This window comes from Hordeum vulgare, chromosome 7H (genome assembly GCF_904849725.1).
Source record: "Hordeum vulgare subsp. vulgare chromosome 7H, MorexV3_pseudomolecules_assembly, whole genome shotgun sequence".
Lineage (NCBI taxonomy): Eukaryota > Viridiplantae > Streptophyta > Magnoliopsida > Poales > Poaceae > Hordeum > Hordeum vulgare.
In genome coordinates, this window is record NC_058524.1 from 172,386,894 (window position 1) to 172,393,079 (window position 6,186).

The window sequence follows — 6,186 nt, forward strand, 5'->3', positions numbered from 1 at the left end:
GGTGACGTTCTTGCGAGCTAGGATGCTTCCCAGTTAGAATGCCTGTAGGTTAAGGCTGATGGCATGGGTTCACGCTTTCAACCAATAATTCCGCTATTGGTCTAACTTGGTGCTTTGGCCTTTAAGGCCCTATATATGTAAGACTCGACCGAAGTGGTCATTTATTGTATCAAACAGTATGTATGGATGTAAGACTCTATTATTCAGTATCTGTGTTCAGTGAGCATTGATCCTTGGGATCACTGGGCACGGCGATCTCGACTTACCAGTGGGGGTCCCCTCAGACACGATGTGTGCCTTGCTGCCCCTACTGTCACTGGGAAAGGTCACCACACAGTAAGAACCTAAAACCAAGCACTTCTCCCATTACAAGAATCATAGATCTAGTTGGCCAAACAAAACCCAAGACTCGGAGAGACTTACAAGGATATCAAATCATGCATATAAGAAATGAGCAAAGACTCAAATATATATCATAGATAATGTGATCACAAATCCACAATTCATCGGATCTCGACAAACACACCGCCAAAGAAGATTACATCGGATAGATCTCCACATGAGATCTCGCGGAAACGGAAGCTTGCGGCGGCGGAAAAGTATTTTCGTGGATCCCTTGATTTTTTCTGTATTTTAGGGAATATATAGGCGCAAGATCTAGGTAGGGGGCGCCAGGGAGGCCACAAGCCTGCCCACCGCCGCCCCCTGGTGGCGGATGGGGGGCTTGGGGGCTCCATGTAGTCCTCCTGGCTTGGCCCACAAGCCCCCTGATCTACTTTCGTTCGGAAAAAAATCATTTCGGAAAGAGCCAAAAACACAGAAAAACAGGAACTGGCACTTGGCACTGAATTAATAAGTTAGTCCCAAAAAAGATATAAATGGTACATAAAACATCCAAAGATGACAAGATAACATCATGAAACCATCAAAAATTATAGATACGTTTGAGACGTATCACGCGCCGGTGTTGGTGATGATCTATTCCTGCAGGGCTCCGCCCGAGCTCCACATAAATCTAATCTAGAGGAAGAACTACGAGGTGTAGGTTTGAGTTGCACGTGGCAAAGTTATATCTCAAAAGCCCTAAACCTCTAGCATATATAGGAGGAGGGGAGAGGCAGCCTTGGGCAGCCTTGGCGCACCAAGGAAACCCTCCTTGGGTCTGTCGAAGTGGGAGGGAGGAGTCCTTCTCCAAGGCTTGTGTGTGATGTTGTATTACGGAGTGGGACCCGAGATACCTCTCCGTCACATGGAGTGACAAATCCAAGTCCTGATCCATGCTAACTCAACGGACACCTTCGGAGATACCTGTAAGCACCTTTATAGTTACCCAGTTACGTTGTGGCCTTTGATACACACAAGGTATTCCTCCGGTGTCAGTGAGTTACATGATCTCATGGTCATAGGAATGAATACTTGACACGCAGAAAACAATAGCAATAAAATGACATGATCACATGCTACGTTCATATTTTGGGTCTTGTCCATCACATGATTCTCCTAATGATGTGATCCCGTTATCAAGTGGCAACACTTGTCAATGGTCAGGAAACCTTGACCATCTTTGATCAACGAGCTAGTCAACTAGAGGCTTACTAGGGACAATGTTTTGTCTATGTATCCACACATGTATTTGTGTTTCCAATCAATACAATTATAGCATGGATAATAAACGATTATCACAAACAAAGAAATATAATAATAACTAATTTATTATTGCCTTTAGGGCATATTTCCAACAGTCTCCCACTTGCACTAGAGTCAATAATATAGTTCACATCACCATGTGATTTTAACGAATCCAACACCCATACAATTCTGGGGTTTGATCACGTTTTGCTCGTGAGAGAGGTTTTAGTCAACGGTTCTGAATCTTTTAGATCCGTGTGTGATTTACAAATCTTTAAGTCATCTTAGAGATGCTGCTACTACGTGCTATTCGGAAATACTCCAAATATCTACTCTACTATACGAATCCGTTTTACTACTCAGAGTTATTCGGATCAGTGTCAAAGCTTGCATCGACATAACCCTTTACGACGAACTCTTTAATCACCTCCATAATCGAGAAAAATTCCTTAGTCCACTAGTTACTAAGGATAACTTTGACCGCTGTTTTAGTGATTCAATCCTGGATCACCTTTTGTACCCCTTGACACACTCATGGCAAGGCACACATCAAGTGCGGTACACAGCTTGACATACTTTAGAGCCTACAGCTAAGGCATAGGGGACGACCTTCGTCCTTTCTCTTTCTTCTGTCGTGGTCGGGCTTCCAGTCTTACTCAAATTCACACCTTACAACACAGCCAAGAACTCCTTCTTTGCTGATCTATTTTGAACTCCTTCAAAAACTTGTCAAGGCATGCATTTCATTGAAAGTTCTATTAAGCGTTTTGATCTATCTCTATAGATCTTGATGCTCAATGTTCAAGTAGCTCTATCCAGGTTTTCCTTTGGAGAACTCCTTTCAAACAACCCTTTATGCTTCACAGAAATTCTACATTACTTCCGATCTACAATATGTCAACCACATATACTTATCAAAAATTCTATAGTGCTCCCACTCACTTCTTTGGAAATACAAGTTTCTCATAAACCTTGTACAAACCCAAAAGCTTTGATCATCTCATCAAAGCGTATATTCCAACTCCGAGATGCTTGCGCCAGTCCATAGAAGGATCGCTGGAGCTTGCATACTTGTTAGCATCCTTAGGATTGACAAAACCTTCTGGTTGTATCACATACAACCTTTCCTCAAGGAAACCGTCGAGGAAACAATGGTTCAAACATATAACAATTTCACCCAAAATATCATGGAACAAGCAGAAATTATAGATACGTTTGGGACATATCAACATCCCCAAGCTTAGTTTCTGCTCGTCCTCGAGTAGATAAATGGTAACACAATAATTTCCGTGCTGACATGCTAACACACCTATAAGAACTTCAAAGTAAAGCAAGTAAGATATGCAATTCAAGTCAAGATAATAACATGCAAGAGTCTATATCTAGTATTGAAATTAGCTAAGTAAGAACATAAAGGTGCAAGAGCTCTCGCTGTCCGTGACTCGAATGTCTCCAAATGGTGTTTGCGTGCAAGAAGTGGGATATGGGTTGAGATCATAATTTTTTTTATTTGAGAACTCAATCTACTAAAATTTCACACTTGGTCTCCTTCGGAATCTTATTTTGACTCATCCCCAGACCATGAGTCAGGCACAAGTCAAAATGATCCTCTCCCTTTCGACTTTGAGCACCCATGCAATGGATGAGCATAAGCAAGATATGTTGGTACTTAGGATGGCAAATAGAATAATGATGGGGAAGGAAGACAAAAAGGTGTGAAAGGCTCACATCAATGAGGACAACCATAGGCGAGAGAAAGCCAAATGATAGATATGATGTGAGGAGTAGGGATTGCCATGTAACGGATGCACATATGAGCTAAGGTGAGCTCTCCAGTGGAACTAGTGGGGGTGCATCCAACTCGTTTGCTCATGAAGACCTAGAGCTCATTTGAGGAGGCTCATAATTGGAATACGCAAACCAAGTTCTATAGTGTAAGGGTCCCCACATAGTTATGCATGAATGATAATCTCTATGTAGTACCAATATAGCAATGGAGTACGAGTGTGGATCTTCAAAAGGAGTAGTAGTGTTGCCCTCTTCTCTCTTTTTATTTCTTTTTATTTTTTTCCTTTTTTATTTTTTGTGGCCTCTTTGGCTTTTTCTATTTATCTCTCATTTGTCCTCTTTGGGTGTTGGGGAACGTAGCATGGGAAACAAAAATTTTCTACGCACGCGCAATACCTATCCATGGTGATAATCATCTACGAGAGGGGAGAGTGGATCTACACACCCTTGTAGATCGCTAAGCAGAAGCATATATAACGTGGTTGATGTAGTGGAACATCTTCGCGGTTCAAATAGCAGCCCGACCCACGATCTCATCACGATCCGTCCTGCGATCCCATCACGATCGGGATCTCCGTGTTCAGCACACGTACAGCTCGATGACGATCTCCGCCTTCTTGATCCAGCAAGAGAGACGGAGAAGTAGATGAGTTCTCCGGCAGCGTGACGACGCACCGATGATGGTGGTAATCTATTCCTATAGGCCTTCTGTAACGACTAAGATGCGATACTTTCCTATTTAGGGGGCGATGCCCCAAAAGGGAAAGAAGCGCATCTAAGCGTTTCACAAGCGAGATAAACATAACACATACATAATTTAAGATTGACAAATAGAGCATTCATTTGCCATCTCACATAGATAATATCAGAGTTACATCCACACATTTATTTAGACTAGGTAGTTCCGCTACGGACTACATAACACAAGGAAAAGGCTATGCTGTCCAGAATGCTTGCCCACGATCACGAACACGACCTCAGTCTTCTGGATAGTTCACGTACAGGCGGTCGTTCTCCTCATCGTACTGCCATGCCAGCTGCGTGCCATCTGGATCACCTGCGTCGGGCGTACCTGTACCCGCTGGGGTGTTGAAGTAATCTGTGAGCCACGGGGACTCAACAATCAATGACCTTGGTACCGAAACTAGTCAAGTTATTAGGTGAGGAAGGTTCAGTGTTTAGGTTGCAGCATCCTAAGCATTTATAGTGGCTAACTTACGAAGATCAAAGTTATAGATGTGGTGGTATACGCGAGCGGTCGAAGACTAGGTGATCACTAAGTGATCTTGAACACCTACTTACGTCAAGCATAACCCCACCGTGTTCCCAATCGAAGAGAGGTCTTCGAAGGGGACAGTCATGGTTACACACAAAGTTGGCAGTTTTATTAAAGTTAGTTCAAGTTATCTATAACCGGATGTTAACAAATAATCCATGTTGCCACATAACCGCGGGCACGGCTTTCCGAAAGATTAAACCCTGCAGGGGTGCTCCAACTAGTCCATCACAAACGGTCAGGGCCGCAAAGTAATCCTCTATCACGAATCTCGTGATCTCGTCAGATTCCTTAGAGGAAAACCTCAACTCTAGGGAGAACCAAAGTATCACCGTGATTCCTATACGCTATATCGCTAAGGTAAGACAAGACTAGCAGGACCTCCCGTCGTGTCGACGACCCAAATAAGAGCCACGTATCTCAGTCTCAGGACACGATGGATGAGCTAGATGTCGGGATGGCTAAACCACTCCGTGACCAGGGGGCCCCGGACATCGCTCATGTGGGACCAACACTCATGAGGAGCACTGGCCCCGGTTGTTGATTAAAATCCTCGGGGTAGCTATTCCCTATGCAAATTATTATTAAGTGATTAGAAAATTAAAACCAATGTTGGGTCCTGCCGGACAAGTCTTAACACTACACGATTTATCAAGGGGGTCCCCATAACAACCCCGAACGTGTTAGGAGCGATCACTTACGGAATCAAACACCGGTAGCCGGAAACTAAGGCGACAATAAAAGAACAAATCACCCGGCAAAAGGCTAGGCCTTCCATAATTTACCAAGTATATAGGTGCATTAAATTAAATAGTAGTTAAAAACATAATGATATCAAATACTCATGTTATCACATGAGACAGCTGGCACCTGCAACTAGCAAAGCTATCATTAGAAGCTGAGCAAGCCTACTTAGCCATACAACATTAGTTAGGAGGGGAAGGTGTTTGGGTTTCATGGCAATATCATGAGGCAATTATATCAAGTGGTAGGGAACGAGCATATCACGAAGAAAACGTGATTCTAAGCATAACAAAGCTAGATACGGTATCAAGGTCACGGTCATCTTGCCTGTGATGTCTTCAGCTTGGAACTGCTCTTGTTCGTCCTGCACGTACTCTCCCGAATCCACGTACTCGCTCTCTGATCCCGGTGCTACCCAAGATAAAAATAACATCCAATGAACACCAACACAACGTGATGCAACAAACACATGATGCATGAGATGAGAATGAAGCATGCATCTCTATTCTAGTCACTTGCATATGCATGAGAAGAGAAGATAAACTTCTGGACAGAACTTCACACTAAGGTATCTTGATATGCATGAAGATGGCATGAACAGGTGCATCACGAGAAAATGATGCAAAAGCATATAAAGAACGTTGAGAACGGAGCTACGGATCAACCGGAAACTACGAAACAAGATATGGAGTCCTACGGATCAATTCTACCACAAGCACACTCCAATGGCACTCTTCTGGTATTTCCAG